We start from the raw sequence: 26,902 nt of genomic DNA on the forward strand, positions 1-26,902 counted from the left end.
AGTCCTTCATGTTCAGTGTTACAAGTCAGTAACAAAAGCATCACCCAGAAATATGGAAATGTGAACATGACTCTGAACCCACCATATCTGAATGTCTATGAATATCTATCATAAGAAGAACACAACCTACTTGTATGGACATTAAAGTTTAAGAAGGACTGGCTTAGATGACTGGAGTGATGATACTTTTGTTTAGTGTAGTTGGTGGGATTTGAGTCTGTTAGATGAAGAGAAAGAGACTCCTTGTTTAAAAAAAAGCATAAATTTCAAGCATTAAAAGATGTATTTTGAGAAGCTGAGTTCCTTTGGGGAGGAATGGAAATGGGCTATGATATAAAACTAGGTTACACTCTGAAAAAAGCAGGAATAAGTTCCCCACTGTGTCTTTATATTGTGATCCATGTCCATATTCCCTCCCATGTTTGTCACAATGGACTCAGTACACTTCTATCTCATAGGTGCACTGAGCTATCTGATAGCCACTGCAGGCTAAATAAGGTGATCTGAGGTTTAATAGTATAAAGTAAATACCCTTGTGTAAAACCTTATTTAACTCTGTACTTGAAATAAATTCAAGTGTACCCAAGACGAGTAACAGATCCAAGACACTGGTTTAATATTACAATGCTTCTCACTTCTTCAAGACCAATCACCATGCATGAGTCATTAAAAATTGTTAATCACTTCCATAGAGTTTTGCTCTTAATTAAATCCTACATGCTTAGTAAAATAGACTCTCCAAGTCTATTTCACCACAATCTGAAAACCCTTACCCCATCTTCTTCCCCATTTGTAGCCCTGGTATTTCCTTTCTGTCTGATTTGTGTAAGACTAGTGGAGGAAGAAAGGGAGAATGGTGTAGAAGGTAGGAAATAAGCAATCCACTGGAAACCAAAAAGGAAGATGAATAATTTAAATATGTGCATTGCTGCAACCTGAGCATTGAGAAGAGAGATAATTCTGCTGTGGACTGAAAGCAGATGGGCAGGTAGCCAGACAGGCAAACTGGGAACCAGATGGAGGACCTGGGGTAATGAGAACATCAGGGAGATGACTGTGTGGTAAAGAGGCAGAGATGCCATGTGCCCCAGGTTCAGGGTGAGCAGTACCACAGATGTGGCTGCTTGTATGTCTGTCAGTCACTGACAACTAGAGACACGTCTTCAGTTCATGGGTTAGTGTTCTGTGTGCTCCGTGGCCAGAGTGATTGATGTTTGTTATGACACTGTTGCTGAATCATCTCAGGCAGAGCAAATTTGCATGTTTGCACATCTTGTAATGTTATACGAATGTTCTGAACATGACTGTTTAGTTAGACTTCATGTATAAAGTCTCAGGCATGGTATAGCTGTATAGAATTTTTAGGGCATGCACGGACAGAACGGCAGCACCTTCTCTTTGTCTCTGTTCTTGTTTCTCTGTCTCTATCTTTCTGTTTTTCTGTCTCTGATCCTCTGTCAGTACGGGTGGTCATATTGTAATTTTTCACTTAGTGGCATTTTTTCCTCCCTTTGATTAGTTGTCACTGACCTTCACACAAACTGCATTTTCATGATCCGCAGCCTTCAACATCCTCCTCTGTTGACTTCACACAGAAGGAGACTCTCCTTGGTTTGTCTCTATCAGCCAAATAAATTCTCAGTTGCATTTGGAATGTGCACATTCCTGGTCAACACTATTTAGTTTTGGTAAGTCATATGATGTGCACATCTGCCTATGAATCTGTATTGGTGAATTAGGCACTAAGGTATGTGTATGGGGTGTGTGTGTCTGTGTGTGTACACCACTTGACTTTTCATCATGATTACTCATGGTGCATCCATGTAAACAAAATCTGTAAAGCTTACTCTGATCAAGGCATTTTGGTTAGTTATCTAGTCATGAATAAAATATAGATTGGGAACTTTTTTTGATCCAATAGAGAGACAATAGGTAATTAACTGAGAGAGTTTACTAACAGCTTTAAAAAGGGTCTATTTATAGTCACATTTTATACTGTTGATCTCCATTCTGCATATCTGGCTTTATTTTTAAGGATAGGCTTCTAATGAAACTTCTAAAAGGCACACCTTATGGATTACCTTAGTTGGAGGGAGTCTGTTATAATAGTTATAATGGAGCAATTATTTCATAGCAAGCAAAGCTAATGGAGAATACATGTAGACCGAGGGATGTTTCCAAAGCCTGGTGGATTAGCAAATAGTTGAGGAATTAAGGCCAAGTGCCTTCAAATGCTCGTCTGTTCATATTTCAAATTAAAGCTCTTATTTGAAGCTTATTTGAAGAGAGAAATATGAGTGATGAAAATCTTTGATCATCTTATTAGTAGATATCTTTAAAGTGTAAATTAACTGCTAATTTAATTCACTGTAATGCTGTGTGAAATAATGTGTTTTTACTTAAAAACTTGTAATTTTGATAAAAATATGCAGAGTTTTAATGACATCTAACCTTCTGGTTACTTTATTTTTTTCTTTTTCTTACAGTTATTGCATGTTAGCAAACTTAATTCAGAGAAATATTTGACTCATTATTTTCAATTACACTGAAATAATGACTAAAGAAAACCAGAGGTGGTGTGTTGACTCTTTGTTTTAATATACTTCCAAATAGAATAAAAACTTACCTTTTCATAGGGATCGATATATGGAATAAGTAGTCACCTGAATTTTTTTTGTTTAAATAAAATTGCAGGTAACAAGAATATTTAAAGATGATTCTGTAGTTGTAAATAAGTCCTTTTTTTTTTTTTTTGGTTCTTTTTTTCGGAGCTGGGGACCGAACCCAGGGCCTTGAGCTTCCTAGGTAAGCGCTCTACCACTGAGCTAAATCCCCAGCCCCGTAAATAAGTCCTAATGCTGAATCCACTCATATTGCCCTCTTTGCTCCCTTGTAAGTACTAAAATGATGCATTGTATGTTCAATATTGCCTCCAAAGTTCTTTTTTTTTTGAGATCTTGCTATTTTTTTTGGTCAGTTATCTTATTCTGTACAAGAGTTTATAAAGGTCATTTCTGTGTTTACAATCAGATTAATTCCTATTAGTCTTAATTCTGCTAATTAAAAACTAATGCATATTTCTTTCTTAAAATTTTAAACTTATGTCAACAGCAACAAAAATCAATGCATTGTTTTCTTGGAGCTGGTTACTAACTAACACAACATTGCTAATCATGGTTCACTGTCACTTGGACATTCTCAGTGTGCTCCACAGTTTTTGTCATTTTCGTATTCATGTCTGTAAGGTGGTTTTCTTTGCATTTGGCCTGTAAAACATTGCATTATAAGATATGTATCTTATAAATTTTAAATGAGATAAAAATGGCCCCGAGTAAAATAATGAAATCAAGGTGAAAATTACATATTCTAATAGTGATTGAAGTTATCAACCAATCAGAAAAAGATTTTATTCAGTAACTTGCATTGAAATATGGAAGAGGAATCAAATAGTTCATGACTGCAAAAGAAAAACAGTGAATTAATTTCTTTGTGTTCTTAGTAAGTTCTTGATGGAGAACAAGAAACTGATGTAAAACTTAAACTAGAATAAACAAACAAACAAACAAACACATTGTCCTGTGTCCAAAGACAATAGCACAGAAACCTCATCTGGTGCTCTAATCAATGGCAAGGAAATGGTGTATTTTAATCTTATCTTTTAGATAAGTTTGCTTATATTATTTTTCATTCACAGAGGACAAATAACTAGCTAGAACAAGGTAGGACCTCTAGTTTTATATACTCTAGAAGTCTGAGTAGAAAGTAGCTTTGGGGGGGTTGGGGATTTAGCTCAGTGGTAGAGTGCTTGCCTAGGAAGCACAAGGCCCTGGGTTCGGTCCCCAGCTCCGAAAAAAAGAAAAAAAAAAAGAAAGTAGCTTTGGAAATAGAAGCCAGTGTCCTAATTTTATATGCCTTCTTCATTGCTGCATTATGCATTAGATGTAATTCCTAGTTACTATTATTGTTTGATACTTTCATATTTGTAATATATCAAAACAGGCACTTGGCTCTCTATCCAGCTTGAGTTCTACAACCCCTAGACAGCATGCCATACTAGGCATACTCGAATCTGAATCAGCAGTCCAATCTGCCTAAAATTGTATAGCTGCAAGGGAAGCTTTGAACAAAATGGTACTTCCTAACTATAGTCAAGTGCTCAGCTAAAACTTTATTGGTTTTATTAGTATTAATTCAGAATAGAAACTGGGAGGATAATGATTTCTGCTTACAATTAAATTTTGACACACATCTATACTTTGGATATTGAATGTCCCCACACATCCACGTATTATACATCACAGCTATGGTGCCAATGATGGAGCTTTCTGGAATTTGTAGAAACTTTAGGATGTAAGCCCTAATACTCATGAGTTGAGTATTTTTTTCTATAATTCACATTTTTCTCACAATGCACCAACATCACAAAAAAGGAGCCAAAAAAGGTTTTGGATTGAAACCTTTACAAGCAAAAACTAAAATTAAATTTCCTCTGCATAAATATTTTATTATGGTAACAAATTCTGTGATTAATAAAAAAACGATTTAGAATAAATTAATAGCAAAGAGAAGGTAGAGATGGAGCAGGAGACTAGTTAGTGTGAAGTTAGAAATGCCTACGTGGGGCAAATACTAAATAAAGCTGTAAGAGTCAGGCAGTGTCTTAAGGGAATGAAAATGAAGACTTAGGCCAGAGACTGAAAGTGTCGCTGTGAAGGGGCAACACTCCTGATTGTTGTCCTATAGAAAAATATAGTATCCCTTAGATCTGGTTGGACAGTCGCATTTTACTAGAAATGTGAGCCAACTTTAACACAAACCTAAGGTGACTATAGAGTAACACCTCTCATTTACAATTCTAACTTTGATTCTATGACATGGTACTTACAATGCAAGGAGAATATTTTTGAGAATATTTTTGTTGGTATCAAAACTAATTTTCATTAAAATCCATCTTAACATTTAAAAACATAAAAAAAGGAAATTCATTAGCATTGACAACATGTTTTGACAACTGTGATGTTTCGACTGTCTAGAGTAAAATATGTAGCGTTATATTAATTCTGCATTGTTGATGGTCCTTGTAAAATTCTCATTGTAGATGATACTTTGATTTTGGCCACTGTCCATAGGGATGTGGGTATATAGGACTTTCTTCTTTCCATCCTCTGTATTTCTAGCGTAAGAACTACTTCTGTGTGCAGAGTGACTGCCAACTCTAGGGAGCCCCTACTGTCTTACACAGCACTGGAAGAACAAGTAATTCACCTATTGTCTGGACAGTTGCGTTCAAATTCTAAGACATTAATTGAAATCGAAGAAACAGATATACTTTCAGTATCACTATTTCCTCAGTTTTATAAACTGAGTAGATTTAAATACACTTTACATCCGATGAGAAGTATTAGAGCTTATACTTACTTGGTGGAAAGTTAATTCTTCTGCTTTGTTGGTTAAGACATTGTTTTATGAAGTGGAAATTGTCATGACTTTCTAATAGCACAAAATAATTTTTTAAGAATGTCTAATTTGCATCTTGGGAGTAATGTAATCTAGTCATATCTGGATGACAAATGTTTTCTCAGTGACAAATTCTTGTGTAATAGTATTGCTGAATTAATTTGTGCTATAATTTCAATATAGGAGGCCTTCAGATGCCTTCTTGAATAGTCATGTTGGTTATCATGTCCTTTGGAACCATTTTTCTCTATGTGAAGGCATCATAGTTGGCTTCTATGTCCATGACGCTTGAAGAGCAAGAAGTCCAAATCAATGTAGGTTGATAGTCTTTAATCTACAGGTCAGGTATTGGAATCCTCTTACTGTTATAATATTTTTCATTTATCTATTATAAATGGTTATTATTTGGGGTCTTAATAAAGATGGGGAAATAGTGACACTTCCATAATTACGAACATGTGCACGCTAACAGCTTGTCATGCATTGGTTACATCATGCTCAGCTGAAGCATCCTTTGAATGTGGACAGGAAACTTATCTAGCTGCTTCTTGGTTGCTGGAGAATGTACAGACTTAATGATGTCCACTTCTCCAGCTTCTCCTTGTTCTGTTTGGATGAAACTAGTGGGTCAAGTAGAGCCCTTGAGAATTAGCACTGAAGTAGAGCTCTTTCATCAGAATGTGACAATTGGACTATGAAATATATTGTTTAAATTTTAAATATTTTTCCTATTTTTGATAAGTGATTGGTTAGTATTTTCCCTTAATCATTTGGCTACTTCTTAATAATGAAAGGATGTATTTCTTGTATCTACTATTTTAATTTTGAAAGAATTATTAGTTATAGATGAATCATTTTATATTACAAAATCTTTTAGAGTATTTTCATAGTGGAATCTTAGTAGATTCACTTTACATTAACTCAGCCAGTGTCAATTATTGGCTTTGCTTAGGAAATTTTTATTAAAATAAGGACAATCCATTTGTGAAGAATTTATATGCTGCTTTGAATCAATCAAACATCATCCCTTTCATCCATAACTATCACATTTGTATGACTTTATAGTTCTCAAAAATGAGCTATATTCCTGAGTAAAGTGCAAATTTTTATATATATTCATATATTTTCAACGTTTCTAAGGACAAACAGGAAGATTTTGTCAATTGGTTTGATACATTTTTTTCATCCTCCACTGTACCAGGCAAAAAAATTTTATCATTGTACGTTTTGAGGACTATTCTTTTGTACCAAATTTAGCTATTATACAGAACTGTCTGCTTAGAAGCCATCTTGACTAGTGGTTTTGCCTGTAATGCTATCAGTTATGGTGAAGAGCGGCCCATGCAAAGCAGCTTGCTGGGAGGAGTGCAGCAAGCATCGAGAGGCCGTGTGTTGGGATATAGGCTGGCAGTCACAGGAGAAACCAGCTGACCATAAACCACACTGACCAGCTAAAATGTTCCGAAGGAGGCTAATATAACATGATTGACGTGTTAATGTGACCTGAGAACAAATTCCAAATTTCTTCAGGCAAGAAATACTGTTGGTTTCATTTTTTTTTTCCTATGCAAGAAATAAATTTGCTGATATCGAGTTCTTATATGCCTTCTGGGCACAAAACAAGAACATGAAAAATGTTGTTCTTAAAATTACCAACCTTATGGCTAATGCTTTTTTTAATACTGGTCTCATTATTTTCTGCTCCTGGTGAGAAACCCCGCATGTGTTACTTTCATTGGAGTCCGTGCCATTGCCTTTGATAATCCAAAGCACTTTTCATTATACGTTGCCTTCATTCTCCTTAAAAGAGCAGCAGCTATAGTTGTTTCTATTAAGAAAATTTTGATTGGCAATCATTCATATTTTTCAAGTACTGTTGCTAATCAAAATCCTAATATTTAGCCTCTTTTCATCTCTTCTGCATTTTAGCTTGCCTTTTCCTTAGAAGACACTGGCAAGTAATTAATAAGATGTTTTAAAAACACAATTGTTTCTAAATGTTATGGCTGATTCATACTGAAGTCTTTTATGGATTCCATGCCCCTCGTGGAGCAATCGTCAGTAATGTATTCACAGCAAGAATGTACTTTAGAATTAATTATTTGTGTCATTCATCCAGGTATTCCCTAACTATAAATTATTGCTTTATTAGTCAGTATAAATTTGATTTTCACTGTTTTGGGTGACCTCTGTCATCACTGAATAGTTAAAATTTTCTTCCAGGAATCCCCCCCGATTGTCTAAAACATTTGGGGTTGCATAATAGACACGCAGCATATCTTGGCGAGGTGGTCCTTAGATAATCAGGGTATTAATTATGTATGAAGTAATTGTGTGAAACGAGAATAGGATAAGATGTAAATTAACAGGCAATACTATCCTGTCTTCAAATGGTTCATGATCCTGTTGTGGAGACTCGCTGTTCTTGGAAGTCCATTTGTGCCTGAATAGGGAACATAGGTCATGCATGCTGCAGGAGAGGAAGAAGGCCGACGGTGGGTGTGTGAAAACAAGAGAAGTCACAGCTCTGGGCCTCATTGAGTCAATTTACAGTCATTCCATTTGGAGCCCCTAGGAAGGGCAAGGAAAAATTGGAAATAGGAAAATAGCAAGAAGTCATAAATAATAGAGTAGATAGGTAGAGTGACAGAAATTTCCGTACTGAATTAGAGTAGAATTTTTAAAATATGACAGTTGATTAAATGTAAGGAAAGACAAAGAAATCTGGAATTTTTCACCTTGGAGGTTTCCATCTTCTGTTTGAATTATGACTTTTGGAATAATCAATTAAAAAAAAAAACCAAAACTCCTTTCTCAGTAGGAAAGAGAATTTCTTGTAGGAAACAAGAAGGTTGAGGGGCCAGTCTTGCATATGCACCAAGGATATTACTTAGGAGCTGTGTGTGTGTGTGTGTGTGTGTGTGTGTGTCTGTCTGTATGTATGTATGTATGTATGTATATGAGTGTATGTATGTGTGAGTATGTGTGTGAGTGTGTGAATGTATGTGTATTTGAGTGTGTGTGTACAAGTGTGTGTGTGTGTGTGTGTATGTGAGAGTCTGTGTGAGTGTGTGTATGAGTGTGTGTATGTGAGTATGTGTGTGAATGAGTGTATGTGTATTTGAGTGTGTGTGTGTGAGAGAGTATGTGTATGTGTGTGTGTATGTGTGTGAGTGTGTGTGTGTATGTCTGTATGTGTTTATATGTGTATATATGGACAATTTTTCAACTTTCTTTTGCCATTGTTTCTCACCCAAGTCACATAGCTCTTGACATTTCGTATATGACAGTGGCTGGCAGATCATATTGCACAGCACAAATCAGAGATTGACTAGCTGAGTTAGAAGGAAGATGTCATGCTGACTGGGAAGGCAAGCAGCAGAACACAGCAGTAGCAGTTACAGAAACTAGCTATTAGCATTAACTAACAGAGATATTTTACAAGAGGGCCACCCCTTAGCTCCTAAGTAGATTTACCCTACTATACAGGTAGGAAAAATCTTTGCTGTCAAGAGTCTCATCTCTCAGTAGAAGGGAAGAAAAGTGCATATTTATCCTCATGTTTACGTTGCTAGTGACAAGAACTTCAAAGTTGGTTATAACACTTTGTTATGTAATTTTAATAAGAATGTGACCTTTAAGATAAAGAATTGCTTGCCTATCACTAACAGGTTATTAACTTAAAATATATTTGCAGTTCAGTCCCTGGCTCATCCACATCCATCCATGATGTCCTGAATTTTCAAGATGGCCCCTGAGATGCTGCAGTATGTTTTAGGCTGTGGAGGAAAGGTGGATAAACATATGGCCAGTTAATCTACTGCTGTTATCTTATTGTCTTTCCTCTGGCTTCTGAACACTCAGATAAAACAAACTAGCAATTTTGCTCATTCCTTCTATTGTCCATTTTAGTGATGGTTTTCAAACTTTACTGTTTTGCTAAACCCAGATTTACTCTTACCCAGTGAACTCTTAGTTGACAATCTTCTTATTTACCTCATAGAAAAAAACCAAAACAACAAACCCAAAAACTGCTGCCTGAATAGGTGCTCTCAGTTCATCACTCAGAGTATAGAGTTGTTACTGTGTACACGGAAGTCTCAGAAATATTGATACCGAGGTTCTGCCTCCACTTGGCTCTTTCAGTGGCATTTCTTCTCTTTCTCTATGACCTTTGACTTTTCTATCTCCTGTCTGCCATCTCCAGTCTCCTCTATTGAAACTCTTCTTAGTCCATAGACATGAGGCCTCTGCAGTCTCGGTGGTTTTCAAACCATATATCCTCTGTGTCTATTTTTGTAATCTTTTGGGAACTTGTTGGTTTTGCCTGCTGGCAACAGTGCAAATCACTGAAGAGTTTTGCTAAAGAGAAATCACAGTGCCTATTCACAAGATGGAAAGGAAGCCTCACATCTTTTCAGGGCAGGTTGAATGGAGAGAGGATCTGGGATACAAAGGGCACACACAAAGGGCAGTGTGTTGCTCAACCTTCTTCGGAGAAACTTCTTCTTTCAGTGGATGATAATTTCAACAGGGACCCACAGCTGGACAATGGAAAGAGAGTGAGACACTGTCTTCCATGAGATGTCTTTATCAAACATTCCTCTCAAGGTTCAGGGATCAATGCAGGCCTGGGGTCAGAACAACTATAAGAACTGAAGGTGGTGGATGCCTTCCAGGAAGCAGTGTCTTCAAACCCTAACAAGACACACATGGGCACTGATAGAGGCTGTGACAGCACGCACAGGGCCTGCGCAGGTTCAAGCCAGACAAAGTTCCAGCACTGAGCAAGGGAGTTGGATCCAAAGCCCCACTTCTAAGGATGCTGTGTGCAATCAATACCTGCTAGAAAGGGGAAACCTAGTTTTCTCCAGTAGAGTGTCACTGTTTGTATCAGCCACACTCCATGTCTGGCCCCACATCTAGGAGTATTTGACTAACATTAAAGGAACCTCATTATGGCTTGTTTGTTTTGGTGGATTGTTTTCGTTTTTGTTGTTGTTTGGTTAGTTTTTTATTGGTTTTGTTTTGATTTTCTTTGTTTTTTTTTTTTTTTTTTTTTTTTTTTTTTGGAGCTGGGGACCGAACCCAGGGCCTTGCGCTTCCTAGGCAAGCGCTCTACCACTGAGCCAAATCCCCAACCCCTCTTTGTTTTTTTTAATTGATTAATTTATTTTTATTTTGAAAGAGAGCATGAAGTTGGGTTGGCAGGAGTATGTGGAGGGTCTGACAAGAGTAGAAGCAAGGAAAGAATATGATAAAATGTTATAAGGAATACCCAGCATTTTCTGTATCTCAGGATGATAATGTGAGCCATATTGCTTCTTACTGCTTTGTTTCCTAACTTACTCTTTTCACATACTATTAAATTGTAATCCCTCTGAGGATGGCGGGAACCTGTTCTGTCATTGTACTGAACACAGTTCCAGTATTTGGGAAACATTCTGGATTAATTTTTAAGTCACTGGAACATCATGCTGTACTTTCTTAATTTTTATAATTTAAGAATGACTTAGATTTCCAAATTTTGTATTTTTATTTGGGGAATTTAACTCTTTTAATAAGACATTTGTGGGTGTTGGTGTGGGGGTTTACTTTATACTCATGAAGAAACAAAATAGTTAAAAGTATGAAATCTGACTTTTTTTTTTGCAATCTGACTTTTTTGATTATTGATTTTTCCTATTTTTCTGTAAATCTTTTATTTCTTTTTCCAGTCAAAAACTTTTCCATGCCTGTGTATGGTGGAATATGCGTATAAGTCGTTCATTTCTGCAGCACGGCCACATCCCATTGTAAGACCTGTCTTTTGTCATACATAGCAAAGCTATGCCGTTCACCAGTCTCAGGTTGCTGCAGACCTCGGATGGAAGAGTGCTTAGCTTTCTCCCTGACACTCATGCGATCCCCCAAAGGTTACTGAATAAACAGATGACCAGGTTCAAAGAAAGTCAGTAGTAGAAGCTGCTATCTCTCCGAAGAAAACAATTGTGTGGTGACTTTGATTCTCAGAAAGGCTCTCCTCAAACGATAAAGGGTGTCTCCTCGGTGTTAAACAAACACTGAGCAGTTCAGCCTCACGTGCCACCAAGAGCCTCTACATTAGTTGGCACCTTTTAGTGTGTATAAAGGAGAGTGACACAGCTATGGAATTGCTCTCTATGGAGAGCCCAGCATCTCTTTGTGCCATTTGGTGTTATAGAGGACAGCAAATTCTATTCTATTGTGAGTTTTCCTTCTTCGTGGCTATAATTTAACATGGATTCAAATCAGACCTCCTGCAGACTTCAGTGACTCTAATCTGATGAGTGACAAGAAATCTAAGAGACTGGAAGTCAGCAGGGAGACAAGAACATTGATGAGCTTTAGGGTATTCTGGAGGGTAGTGTTTGGGTACAGCATGATGTGCTGTGTAAGCCCTGCCCATCAGCCCTGGTGGCATCTGTTCATCTTGCTTTTACAGTTTTACCCTGGATATGGGAGATTGTTAGGATGCCATTGATACTCTAGTCCTCTAGTCCTTTCTTGTTGACCCAGATATTTTGGGTTTCTTTTTTTTTTCTACTTGATGGATTTTACCGCATTGTTGTTTCCACAGATTAGTATTTATTGCTTCACTTCCACTTATCCAACTTATTTAAGATCAAACAAAAGCTTTATCGATTATTGGATCTTCCAGTTGTCCATGTCTCTCTATGGTCTACTACTGTCTATGATTAACATGAAGATGAAGTTGGATGGTCCTTGACTAATATGAGAACAGTGTTTCTTTCGATGAGTTACAAATTAATGATAGGAGACTTATAAATTATTACATGTTTAGTTTCACTCTCATGAGACTTAGGTTACATAAAAGTCAACCTAGACTCTTTGGGGTTTCATCTGTTGTCGTACAATACAGTGCATGAGATAACTACTCTCTGGGTTATCTTAGAACAGTATTTAATAAAAATCTTAGAGGTGCTCATAAACAGAAGCACCTGGAAATGACCGAATCCAAATTACACTCATAAGAAATGTGATTAAATTTTTTAATCAAATTAAATTCAGAGTTTTTAAAACTTATAATTTCATAACATCAAATTATTCATGTTTAGGCCAACTGTATAATTATTTGTGCTCTAGAGAAAAATTCCATTTTTTTTTGAGTTCTTAGGCAACAGTGGTCCATGCAGTCAGGCTGCAGTTAACTGCAGCACCCTCCTTAGATGTGAGCAGCTGCTATGAATTTCCTGATGATGATGTCCTCCTCAGCACCCACATTAATTTTTTCTTTATGTTATTGAAGAACTCACTGAACCACAGGCCTTTCTGATCTCCACTTCCAGCAATGTGGTTTGTCTTCTAGAGGGGTAATTTACCTGTAAGCCACTCTCCTGTCTACCCAGGAAATGGTTGTTGTTTGTGAGGAGTTGCTTTCAGAAAACACACACACACACACACACACACACACACACACACACACACACACACACACACACACCCCAGAACAGCTTCAAGTTTTCATGTCTGAAAGCACACAGCCTGGGGAACGGTAAGCAGTCTTTGCCTTCTCTGTGTGCCTTATGCTCCATTGCTGTTCACAGAAGCAATGGAGGGATGTAGCCTGGCCTCAGAAAGCTGACTGTGATTCTCAGACAGCACTGCTTCAAGGAGAGTGAATGTATAAGCAACAGCAGGACGATGGCTCCAGAGCAGGAGCTGGAATAATAAACGGCAGTGTTTATCCACACTGTGGTCCTTCTTCTGTGCTGTCTCCAGGGCTCTGATATGCGATATTTCGCTTCTGGGTAGGAAAGTGTTAGTAGACTATTAACTTACTACCTTTTCATTTGGTTCAAGGTTCTAATAGTCACTAAAGAAGGAAGTAAGGGGACTTTTTCTCTTCCTCCTAGCCCACTCCTCTTCCAGGTAAAGCTTGAGACTCTTCTTGGTTTAGGTAAAACTGTAGATCCAGTAAGATAAGGGAATAGATGAGTAGTTCCTTAGATTTACATGCTGAATGTGATATTTCCATAAACTTAGCTTCTACAAAACAAACAAACACACAAACAAAAAAAACAGTTTTTTGCAGAGTCCTGTAGGTTAGCAGACTGGGCAGATGAACCAGATTTGTATTTGGACTGTGCAGGGCCAAAAATTTGAGTCAAGCTGGGCTCTTCCTGAGAGACTTCAGAAGGGGCCAGCTTTGCAGAGGTAAGTAAGCACGGTCGAGGAGTAGATCTGAGATCACTCTATCTTCATCAACTATAACTTAGTGCCACCCTCTACTCCAAAATGTCTCCTCTGTTTTCAGATCACCAGCCCTTGGAAAGTTTTTTTTTTTTTTGTTTTTGTTTTTGATTTTTGATTTTTTTTTTTTTTTTTTTTTTTTTTTTTTTTTGCTGCTGTGATTAGATTAGGCTCAGCAAATACTCTGATCTGGTTTATGACGTCGTCAAGTACTCATGGGGATGACACCATGTATACAGGGCCTACTTTATGCAGAAGGTAAATGTAACAGTGGGCATCATGCTGGTTATTAGAATTCAGCCTAATCCTTTTTACTCTAACCAACTGTTTTTAGTGCTGAATTCATCTCTTTTAGCTACTGTAACCTTTATAATAATATTCCCTTTGATGGAACCCTTAGTTGTGTTCTATAATCATAGAAGCATCATTTTAAAAGGAAGTATTTTGTGTTCTTAAAATCAATGCAAATAATAATTGTCTTAAAACACAGCCCCTTAGTTTGACTTCTCTGTCACAGTTGTTTAAATTGTATGTTATACCATCTATAACTTTACTGTGGTAACCTTCAGTTATTTATACCTATTTCCAGCACAGTCCAGGTAGCATAAGACAAATAGCATTTCTGACGCTAGGGGATTCCTAGGCAGAGAGAGGCAGGGTGCTTCGCCTCTGCCTTGTGACAGCTGCAGCCTAAGCTGAGAGGTGGGCGCCTGGGATGATCTTAGCACCTGAGACCTTCCCTTCTCCTGAGGCATCTTTACTGTTGTAGCTTTGTCTAGGTGGGGTGACAAACAGGCTGGGCTCAGCTGGAGCAGTCAGTACCATGTCTATACATGATCTGTCTTGGTCTCCCTTGTAGCACGGAGATTTCAGGTTACTCTAATTTTGTACATGACAGCTCAAGGCTCCTGATGCACAAGATATATTGACCTCCAAAATTTTTTATTGTGTCTAAGATGGTGCATGTCCTCAAACACGATACTCCATGTTGACAGTTGACATTTGATGTAACTGTCTCAAGTTTAAAGTTTTATCTATAGAGGAAAAGGTGTCTTTTAAATCATGAAATTGAGGCACTTGGTTCGGTTAAAAAACATATTCATAGCTAACTAGTATTTTTTTTTACTTCATTTCAAAATAATTGACATCAGCTTGAATAATGCATTGTTTAACTTCAGGTAGATTGCAATATAATGAAATATAGCAGGATTTCTGTGTTGCTGTGTCGGTGATAATGAGCCACTGGAAATCTGAAAGGAAAGCAACAGCCTAGGCGGTAAGAGAAGCTGCTAAGCTGAGATGGTAATGGTATTTGTTAATTTTCTTTCAGCTTTGATAAAATAAACTAAATCGGGTTAAGGAAGCTGAGATCGTCCCCACTCAGTTTAAGGGTACAATACACCATGACATGGAAAGCCTGAGGTAGGAACATGAAGCAGCAGATGTTATACTCAGAGACAGAGTTGTGTTGGCCTAAGTACTGGCTTTCTACGGAGATCTCTGGCCCAGCCAGGTGCAAGGATTCAGGGGAAGGGAAGGCTGCTGCTTCAGTTGCTCCAAGAAGTCGACTGGGCTGAGCCAGCAGGAGGCTGGCTTGCCAGCCAGAGGTGCAGGGGAGCTTCTGGTGGCCATTTCAGGAAAGCAGATCTCTTGCCCAAAGCAGCAGTGTTATGGCTCTTATCAGAAGTTCACAGACAATGGAGTAGTTCTCGAACACCCCTAATCCTTCTGGATAGGATTCTTACATACAGTTTTGGGTGGGTCAGGGTCTGACAGCAGGTACTTCCTATTGGTTTGGTCTGAGAGCTTGGGAATATCTTATCTACATGTGGGAGGGCCCACATCCTGCTAGAGTCCCTCTAGCTACACTGAGCCTCCCTGTGACACCTTTCATAAGATGTGTCCAGAATTTATTTCCCAGGTGAACCTACATCCTATCAAGTTGACAATGAAGGTTAACTACCACAATGAACTTTTTGAAAGAAGAAAAAGATAAATCAGATTTCATTACTTAGTTCTTTGGTTGATTTGTTTTATGTTTTAGCTGGAGTCACATGTAGCGCAGGATGGACTCAATCTGGCTGTTTAGAAAATGACCTGCACTACTGACCTCTGACCTCGAATTCCCAAGGGCTGAGAACATTTGCATGTACTGCTCTGCCAGGCTTAATGAGGCATTATAAAATCCAATTATATTCGCCCTGTTGTTGGCATTTTCACTGAGAGAGAAGAACTTGTTGCCTGAAATAAAATCTGATGGTGCTTAATCCATATTTGTTCTCTTACGGGAGCAACTTTGCAAACGTTTTGAAGCACCAGGAGTGTGTTACAGTATACCCTGGCAATTCGCTCTTAACAGAACTTATTCTTAGGTAGAAGTTCAGTGTTCCCTCAAATTCATAGTATTTTGTTTAAATGCAGAACCCCATGTTATTCTCCTGATGCTTTGAGTTTATTAAGATTGTGTTTAGTCTTAATGGTTTAAGTGGGAAAGTCTTAAATAATCTAGGCTGGTCCTTTATGCCCTTCAAAAAACACCACCTCTTGGCTTACTATTTGTGTATTGTTAGTATTTAAATATAGCATAGTTTTACATGTGGATTCTAGTATTGGGAGACAGGATATAAATTCAGCTTAGGGGTCTGTCCTCTGGAGGTGTAAACTGTCTAATCAGGATTAAGTGGCCCTGATAGTGAAGTCCAGTGTGTTCATGAAAATTACAACATGTGTGTAACCTGAGAATATGTTATGAATAGGTTTTATTAGGTCCTACTAACTAGCCACTTGCTTATTCTACAAGCTCCTTTCAGGATAGTGATACATGCCAAGTCTATGAATCAATTTCTAAGACTTTGCTATTGTTCCAAATCATATATTATATAAATTGTACTTATCATTCAAGTAAGTAAAACTTATTTATAGAGGACAGTTTTCAACACTTATTAATTATGAAGGATATGTGTACATACATGATCATGTATATACACTCACACACACACACACACAACGCACACACACACAAATTTATATCAGAAGTGTCTATGCATCTGTCTCCACCAGACACTGACATTGAAATGAAGAAACTCACATATCAATGAATACCAGAGTAGACTAGAGTGGACACTGTGGAGCTCAAAATTGATTCACCAGAGGTGAAAAGAGAAGAGTTAGCATGTGGATAGGAGCTCAGCTCACAGCAGCATTTGGGAAACTTGGTGGACCAGCATGAAAAGTGACCCTTGTGTGCATTTATTCAGAGCCACTCTGTCCAAGGACAGGAAAAGGGTAGACCAATGTCCTTTTTACTGAGTCCTTTAAAAGCTACTCCTGTTGCCTTCAGCCTGGTGTTAATTTGCACCTACAGTAAAATAAGATGACTCTTTTGATGGTCATGCACTTGTCACCACATTGATTTGCATGGTCACAAACTTGACTCTAAAACTGTTGTCCTTGTTGAAAGGTGCAAGCTTGACTCTAAGACTATTCCCTTTGTTGAAAAGCATGGTGATTGGGTGTTATAATAGAGGAGGTTGGTTGTGCTTTTACTGTGTAATGGGGAAGTTGTTCTATAAAAATGCCATCAATTGCTTCCTCAGAAGAGTATCCACTTCTTTCAAGGCGCATAGTATTTCATTTACATTGTTTCCACTGACAAAGGCTCTCTGAGCTCTCCCTTGTCCGAATGCTTCACTCCTTGTTCAGCATGAGCCTGAAAAGCATCTTGGCCTGGAGTAAGTTAACTCTAATTCATTTCTTTACTGAACTCCTTTAGTCATACTTCCAAAATCCCCTTTAAAGTGTAATCTTTAGCTTAGTCTCATGCATTTATAGTAGGTACCCGCTAAATATTAGTTAAGTTTATGGATATTAGCTTTGTTACCTATTAGTATTTTTCTAAAAGAGCTATTATTGTACCAGAATGACTTTGCCCTTGCTCTGCTTTTTGCATAGTATTTTGGTGGTTAAATATATATCTCCTTTTTGAAATTCTTGATTGCATATAGATTTTTAAGTTGATCTTTATTTTATGGGGTTTTCCTTTAAGTTTTCCACTTAATTTTGTCTGGGAAAGATTTAAAACAGGTTCTAACCTTAGACTACATTAATATATCTTGAAAGAATGAACTATTATAAAAACATATTCTATGACATTCTGAATATCATTCATGGGGAAGGAGAAATTTGTATGCTGTAATGCTTTAAAGGTACAAAAAATGCTAAGAACTTGCTGGGCCTCTACTAGCTGACATATGTTGGCCTCTGACTTATTGCTGCTTTTCCTCTTTAGAGCTTCCTAAATTGTCTCTTTTCTGTTTCCTCACTTTTCCATGCTACTGTGTTAGTTACTCTCCTGGTTTCCATACCCAGATAGCCCCTGCAAAGTTCGGAGACTCCTTCTGGCTGCTGAAACTCTTAAGGGGAGAGGCAGCAGTGAGAAGACTTCTTTGCTGGAACGGAGCATTTTTCCTCTTAAGTGGCTTTTGATAACAATTAGGACTGTGTTGAACAAAGCCTGACTTCAGAATCCAACATTAATCAAGGATAAACAGAACCCCCAGAGTGTCCTGAGTCCAAATCAAGAACTGTGGGGAAGCTGGGTGAATGCATTTCCTGTCTGTTCAGTTCGTCTGTACATCTCATGGATGGCTGAGTGGGAGAGAACGTCCATAACTTCCCTCCAGCTCAATGCCATTTCTATTCAAGCTGAACCAAAGCAAGGAAAGAAACCTAAAAATATGGTTTTGCTGATTACACTTTTTAATATTGCATCAGATTTTCCTAAAGTAATTACCAATTTAAAAAACAGAGTTATTTATTTTTCAGGGTGCAAAGTCAAATGAATGGTATTTTTATTGGTTATTTTATGTATTTACATTTCAAATGTTTTCCCCCCTTCCTGCTTTCCCCTCTGCAAAACCCCTATTCTATCCCCTCTTTTCCTGCCTCTAGGAGTTGGGGCATTGAGCCTCTGTAGGACTAAGGGCTTCCCCTCCCATTAATGCCAGATAAAGCCATCCTCTGCTATGTATGCAGCTAGAGCCATGGGTCCCTCCATGTGTACTCTTCGGTTGGTGGTTCAATCCTTCAGAGCTCTGTGGGGGTGGGGGTGGGGTGTCTGGTTAGTTGATATTGTTGTTCTTCTTATGGGGTTGCAATCCTCTTCAGCTCTTTCAGTCTTTCCCCTAACTCTTCCAGATGCTCAGTCCAGTGGTTGACTGCTAGCATCCACATCTATATTAGTCAGGTGCTGGCAGAGCCTTTCAGGGGACAGCTATACCAGGCTCCTGTGAACAAATGCTTCTTGACATCTGCAATAGTGTCTGGGTTTGGTGTCAGCAGATGGGATGGATCACTAGGTAGGGCAGTCTCTGAATGGCCTTTCCTTCAGTCTCTGCTTCATTTTTTGTCCCTGCATTTTCTTTAGACAAGAACAATTCTGGGTTAAAATTTTTGAGATGGGTGGGTGGCCTCATTTCTAAACTGAGGGCTGTGCCTATCCACTGGATATGTCTCCACTTTGTTGGGTGTTTAGGTTAATATCATCCCCTTTTGGTCCTGGTAGCCACTTGCTGTCTGGCATCTGAGACTTGCTGGTGGCTACTGCTAGTTCCTCATTCCCCCCATTGCTACATACCTCCATTCAATTTCCTGAACCTCTACTTCCCCCCTGCTCCTGCTCCCTGTTTTCTCTCCTTCTCCTCTCTCCCTCCCAGATCCTTCTCTCCTTCTACCTCCTGTTTTTTTCCCCTCCTTTTAAGTTGGACTGAAGCATCCATACTTTGCTTTTCCTTCTTTTTGAGTTTCATATGGTCTGGAGTTGTACAGTGGGCATTATAGAGCTTTTTGCCTAATATCTACTTATCAGTGAGTATATACCATGTTTATTCTTTTGTGACTGGGTTACCTCTTTCAGGTTGATATTTTCTAGCATCCATGTACCTGCAAATTTCATAAAGTCATTGTTTCTAATAGCTATGTAGTACTCCATTGTGTAAATGTACCACATTTTCTATATCCATTCCTTTGTTGAGGGACATCTGAGTTGTTTCCAGGTTCTGGCTATTAGAAATAAGGCTGCTATGAACATAGTGGAGCATGTGTCCCCATTATATGTTGGAATGTCTCTTGGGTATATGCCCAGAAGTGGTATAGCTGAGTCCTTAGGTAGAACTATTTCCAATTTTCTTAGGAACTGCCAGAGTGATTTCTAGAGTGGTTGTACCAGCTTGCAATCCCACCAGCAATGGAGGAGTGTTCCTTTTTCTCCACAACTTTGCTATCATTTGCTGTCACCTGAGCCTGAGTTTTTGATCTTAGCCATTCTAATTGGTGTGAGGTGGAATCTCAGGGTCATTTTGATTTGTACTTCCTGATGACTAAGGATGTTGAACATTTCTTTAAGTGCTTCTCAGTCATTTGAGATTCCTCAGTTGAGAATTCTTTGTTTAACTCTGTACCACATTTTTTAATAGGGTTATTTGGTTCTCTGGAGTCTAAGTCCTTGTAAAATGATAAGTCTGGGAGGAAGCAGCTGAAAGAATGAGATGGAGAATGTATCATTATGAATATGAATCTTGAATGGCTGAAATAAGATCAAGAGAAACAGAAGATAAAAACCTGTAGGTCCAGTCACATGTAGACTTGGCATAGGCTGAAGGGACACATTGTTCCTTGAAGGATGCTGATTTAGTATGGCTGTCTCAGATGGGAACTTTAGAAACTTCCTGAGTTGGAAGCAAGATTGCCATTGAGACTAGGAGGACTGGATAAGATCCTGGAAGAACATTAGAGTTAATGTGAGATTATGAGTGAATGGACTTCTGAGGGAAGATTAAGGTTGAAAATCTAGAATTTTTACCAAGATTACTACTGTGACCCATTTTATCCAAATTGTACATTCTTTTTAGGGTTGCAAAGGCAGATTAATTAAGTTGAGTGGGACTGCTATTTAACAGGAATTCTAAGGGATAGTCATTGAAGAACGATGGCTGTCACAAGAGAGAATATGTGATATGCGGCCCTAGTCTGAGAGGAGATTGGTGAAAACAGGGAGGGTCATCATGCTAAAGCACATAAATGCTTCAAAGAAGTTCAGATCTCCATTCCAAACTCCTATTTAGGACACAGAGGTGCAGCCCAGGAGTTGGGTCTCAATGTAAGTTGATGTCAGAGGTGAGTCCAAGTTATGCCAGAATCTAGATTATTGCACTGACACGTGCCCTGGTGGAGAAGATGACAGGACTTGCCTTTGAGACTCATAAGTACATGGTCCACTGGACATGGCTACCAGTGGCTGTTTTCATGGCCATGTCTCTATGCCAGGTACTGTTATCAATTTTCAATACAGTAGTTCTAATAATTATAATAATCCTTCAAGGCAGGTGCATTCACTTCTACTTTCCTTACGAAGAATGATGAGCACACTAGTAATGGATCCAAGACCATTCACTTGGAAAATACCAGAAGTGGAGTGTACACTCACAGCTGGCGTGTCTCATTCCAAGGTGTCAACACTGAAGTTTTCCTGAGGACAGTTATCACTTCCATGAACCCAGCCTCTACCTCTCTCCATTCTCCCTCCTCTCAGGCTACGCTTTTCTTCATTTTCAACAGGGACTTAAGCATGAAATAAAAATGAAGAAAACATTGCAAAAGTAACTCTGTGTCCAGGGGATCTCCTCTGGAAGGCATCCAGAAATCCTTGCAAAGGATCTAGGACAGATGAGCTTGTAGAGGATTTTACTCTAATACACATGGGTGCAAGAGAGAGTAGCTGCCTTCATTGTTCATATTCTAAATGAAAGTAGCTTTGAAATTTCCCACACTGCCACAGAACCCTGCCCCGCTGAGCTTAGTTAACTTGTGGCATAATCTGTAATTGGTAGGAGAGAATGTCATTATTCTGAGCTTGGCTTCCTGTGTGATCCGATGAAGCACCTCACTTCCTTGTCCCTCAGATCACCCACATGTGCATTCACTCTCATAAACTTGCAGCGAGGATCTAGGGAGATGACCTAGTTAGAGCCCAGGTTCTTGCCCATCCTGTGTGCTCACAGCCTGGAGCTGACTTCTCACAGATGAGAGTAGCCTGTGCTTCTCATGCCTCATTTGTAGGATCCAGAGAAGCCTGCAGATAAAGGCCTATGGACCTCTATCAGAATGGCAAAAAGCTATAGTTTATGTTTTAAAATGTTCAACAACATGTTATATGCTTTAAAAACTAGTGATTATAGTTTTTAATGACTCTCAGCGTTGTTTAATTTTATGGCTGTAGGACATTGGGGCCACAGACATACTAGCCGTTGGAATCATGTAAAACTTGTTAAGATGCAGTGTGTTGGGCTTACCTCGGACTATTTCAGTGCTGTGGAACAAGGCCTGGGGGACACAGTTCCGTGATTCTGGGTGCTGGCTGCTGGTCAGACTTCACACATTGAGATTCATCACTCAAAAGGTGGGATGTACGATGGAATTTCAAGATATTAAAATATTAATGTTATAAGTCTAAATAAAATAGGAGAAAGTCTGAAATTTGCTCTAAATTTTTTTCAAATATGCATATATTTTAAATATATATTTAAATACACATATATATCTCATGAGTAGGCTAATGATTGACGATGGGTGCTAAGGTCAATCACGTAGGACTTTTCCAGTCTGTTTCCTAGCAGTTTTATAATTTTGTATTTGACTCAGCCCCCTTCTCTCTGATCATATCAAAAGTAAATTTTCTATAACCTGATTCAAGTTTACAATTCATTGAAATTTTGGGACTTTAAATATTTCCCCAAGGGATGTTTGAACAGTTTGAACTGCAGAAGTGCAACAATGGCGGTATCTGTTTCAGCCTGGAAACTCTGCCCAGGGCTCTTGGAATAAAACGATTGGTTTAGATTGTGGCTAACATCTCAAAACAATCAGTTCTAAGGTCATTGAAACAAAGAGATCATTTTAATGTCTTTATCCTGCGAGTATAGAATCTATTCCATATCTGCTTTCTGTTTGTCTTAGAAGAAAAAATTGGATGTATTGTCTTTCAAGGTACTAGTCTTTGGAGGTGCTGCATACACCTCTTTGTTTTAATTTTTAGGATATCACAAAATAATACAAAGGAAATCTTTCTTGATCTCAAATATTCCGATTTATGGGGAAGAAGAGTGAGCACACAGATGATTAAACGTTCTGGTTTGCCAGCTTCTCCCCACTTAGTGTCCAGTGAAATGATCTAATGGAAATATAAATTGGAATTAATCTTTTCTTTATTCAAAATTTATTTATTCAACTATAGGAAACTTACTGCAAATAAAGAGGAAATACCTTTTTAAAAAAATGTTTTCTTATGTTCCAGTATAATTGAGAAGATATCTTGAACAAATAACTCCAAGAACCTCAGGTTTAGTGAGAATTTTGGTTTCTTTAAAAAACATAAATATTATCAGAATATGTTTTTGTTTTAATCCCAGGTAGGGCTGGTTCAGTTTGACTGTAGCCACTGACTATGGTTTGCCTCATGCTCTAACAGGGTATGATTTTGCAGGCTGCAGATAGTTTCTGCACTGCATGCGTGACATTTGGAATTCTGAGGACTCTTCAAAAGGGTGTATAAATGCCAGAGAGGCAGGGCGGGCTGTTGTTTGTTTGTTAATGTTTGAAGTTTTTTAAGTAGTCATGTGTAAGGAAGAAACAACCACAACAAGAAGAAATTAGATATCCTGACGGTGAAGATCAAACTGGTCCCAAGGAACCGATATCCATAATCAGCAGGAAGTAGTCTAATGATAACACCACTCCCCTTTACCTCTATCCTTTTTTCTCTCCTAGGTAGTATTAGGGGTTGAAATGGTGGGGAAGGGGTGGAGAATGGTTGAAGAAAAAAGAACCCACAAAATACCAAGAGTCCACTTACACTCAGGCTGCTATCAGCGAAAAGCATGTGGGCAAACAGTGCTTGATAAGACCCTCACAGGCTTCCTGTGCACACACCTAAGAGTGGTAGACAGTTCAGGGACCTGAGTATTAATGTGTGTCCATTATATCAATTTCGTATGAAATGCTGATGGATCTTGGTGGTTTTTTTCATTTAGACATTGTTGTAATGTCTAATGAGATAAAATTCTACATGTGGAAAATATTAAAGTAATTAAAAACATTTGGCTTTTTTGCATATATTTTCTAAAATTAACTCTCATGTTAGCACTCATCTGTCTCATCTCTAATTGGGTTGAAATGTGTGAAAGGAAAAGTGCTCTGATATGGAACTATTTTTTGTATGTCTTGACTATGGTTATGCACAAAGGAACTAATATGTAGATGGAGATCTGGAAAAGTTTCTGATATCTGTGTATTTCCATGGGTGGCACAAAATTTGATAAATTTGCTGCCTCTTAGTAGAGCTTAAAATTCAAGAGGATATACCATAATCAGATTAAAGGGGGCAGTCTTTCTTATTTCTTTAAAATGTGCACAGTATACCTAATTTTCTAGTAAGGAAGGGGTTGTCTGTAATTTGCTTTTCTGTGGGCAAAGAAATCCTACTTCTGCCTCATTCTAATGTTTTATAACTGACCTGTTTTGAATTAACAAACTTATTTTAATTGGAAAGGTGATTTTTGTGTCCGAATCCTGTTAACGTGATACAATTTGAGTAGTTTTTAGAAAGTCTTTACATTGAAAGTAATTGTAAAGCATCCTTATTCTGTAGTTTTACCATAGGCAAACATTTAGTGTACTGACAGCTCCTAACCATTTTATTGAAGGCCAATTTTTACATAAAAACAATGTTATATTGTGTGCCTGTGGAAGAAGCTAATATTCATTTCTTCTGTCACCTGTAAATTTTATTGAAACTGTAATCACATGTCAGCGGAAGGAGAAGAGGATCTTAATAAAAGGAATACCAGAGTAGCCTTGTAAATAAAAACAAAACAAAGCAAAAGTCCTGTTTTTAGTTTGTTTTTTGAGCTGTGGTATTTGTGGTCTTCCCTGGTCACTATTGCTAAAATTCGGGATGGTTCTGGTCTCAAGGACGGCAGCTGAGCCCATAGTCAGTCTGACTGTGTTTTGACGCACGTATACTTTGAAGAGGATGCACTCTTCACGAGAAAATAAAACAAAAACAACCTGATTTGGACATTTATAAAACTTCCTTTATTTATAAAAGGAAATATTAGTTTCAGTCTAAAAGCCCCAAAGTGGTTTTTAGTAGAATAGTCTTAAATGGTCACCCACGTCAAGGTAAATGACACATTCAGGCAAAAGATGGGAACCTCAGCTCTGCCTGTGAGTGTGAAGGGACCAGACTCCCCATAGACCTGGCCAGGTTTTTCGCCCCCACCCAACTGGCAGGCATGTTACTTTTCCAGTAGAGACTACTTCAGCTTCATTCCTTATGTTCAAAGCATCTCTCTGTAACTCGATGCTTTCAAACAAAGATGCTCAATGCTTACACATACAAGAAATCAGAATAGTTGGTTGGTTCTGAGCTGAGCAAATGCAGCAAGGCAAAAGTTGTTGGTAGTTTAGGGCACCTCAGTGTGGGTATGGTTAGCCCTTCATTTAGGTTTTCCATAATTTACTACAGAACCAGCAAGAAAGCATCTCACGCATATGACTCTAGTTAGTGTCTGACTCACAATCAAGGTCCTAGCCACACTGCACACTGTCTGTCATACCTGTCATAGTTCAAGGGTTAATTTCCATGTTGCTTATCCCACTCTCAGGTTGTCATAATAGGTATTTGCAACAAAGGCAAAAGTAGGGTTATGTTAAAAAGTACAGAATTTAGAATTTGAAATTTTAATTTCTTGTGTGTGTGTGTGTGTGTGTGTGTGTGTGCGTGCATACATGTACTTGAGCATGTGTCACAGAACATGTATAGAAGTCAGACCACATTTGAAGGCAGTGTTCTGCTTCTGCCATTGGATTTTCAAGTATGGGGCTTAGGTTATCAGGCTCAGTGGCAAGCATCTTCACCCACTGAGCTACCTCCCCGGTGCTGAATTGTGTTTAAAAGTGTGAAGCCTAGAGATTGGCCTACTGGCCTTGACCTTACGTAGACCAGGTGCCACAGGAAAATTGTCCCATCTAAAGCCAATGTTTCCTCCTCTGGTGATTAAGGCCTGCAAGCATGGTATGCCTGGTATGGTGTCCAGCCTGCAGCCACCTTCTGCACCATGTACCCCCACCTGAAGCTGTGGCTTAGTCGTCCGTTCAGGCTTACACTTGTGCCCATCTGTTATGATTGTAACTTTAGTGAACAGAAAAGGTGTTTAAATTAATTTGAATATTCTCCCTTGTCTGAATTTTAAAACTATGAAGCCCAACCAGTTTTTATTTTGATTTACATATCAGTAAGCTTAGAGATAAATTCATTATTCAGTTGCATAATCTGCCCAATTCAAATCTGGGAACAACTACAATGTTTTCTTTAGTTAAGTCTTGGTCTCTTTGATCCTTTAATTTCCAATTTTATTCCATCTCAATCTGTAAATCACTGCCATACCTTTGGCATGAATCAGAATTATATCAAATGCTCTTTCTCTAATTCTCCACTAATCTGCATTATGTTCAGTTGCTTTCACTATGCATCTGAGATGGTTCCCTCATGGGATTTTCCTAGATCTAAAGGGAAATATGGCCAGTCCCTAAAGTCTCTCATAGTGCACTATACAGACAGTATGTACAGAAACAACTTATTTTGTGCCACGATTTTTAGTTTCTTTGCTGTTTGAGGCTTCTCTGGGTCAGAGTTTGCTATGGCACTCCTGTTGACCTGGACTTCAGATATATGTCAGGGTTACTTCAAACTTGTAATGAGCTCTCACCTTCCAAACAGCATGATGGTGGGGATTGACCATCACCTGTCTGTAGCACCAGCTTGCACAGCAACACGCAAGTCAGTGTCTGGTTGAAAGAGATAATATTTGATATCTAGTTAAAATTTTTGGTAAGTTTAAGTAAAACTAAATATGCTGTCTAGTATTTAAAGTGCTAACATGCATGATGTGTAAATTGGTTCCATCAAGCACTAAGAATGTGACTTGTTTACCAGTTTGTCAATTATATTCAAGAGAAAAATCACCATTAAATGAGATTTTAGTTCTTCTTTAGAGGGAGAAATGTTCACTAAAAGACACTGATGTCATAATTTTATTGTCTAAGATTTCGTAAGCTTTGAAATGTTGCCCTTTTAAAGAATTATCTTAAAATTTTC

General features: G+C 38.3%; 1 protein-coding gene across 2 annotated transcripts in view; it reads left to right on the plus strand.

The window, feature by feature from the left end:
* Pard3b (par-3 family cell polarity regulator beta) overlaps window positions 1-26,902 on the plus strand; it is a 1,028,687-nt gene that overhangs the window by 175,573 nt on the left and 826,212 nt on the right.

Source organism: Rattus norvegicus, chromosome 9 (genome assembly GCF_036323735.1).
Source record: "Rattus norvegicus strain BN/NHsdMcwi chromosome 9, GRCr8, whole genome shotgun sequence".
NCBI lineage: Eukaryota > Metazoa > Chordata > Mammalia > Rodentia > Muridae > Rattus > Rattus norvegicus.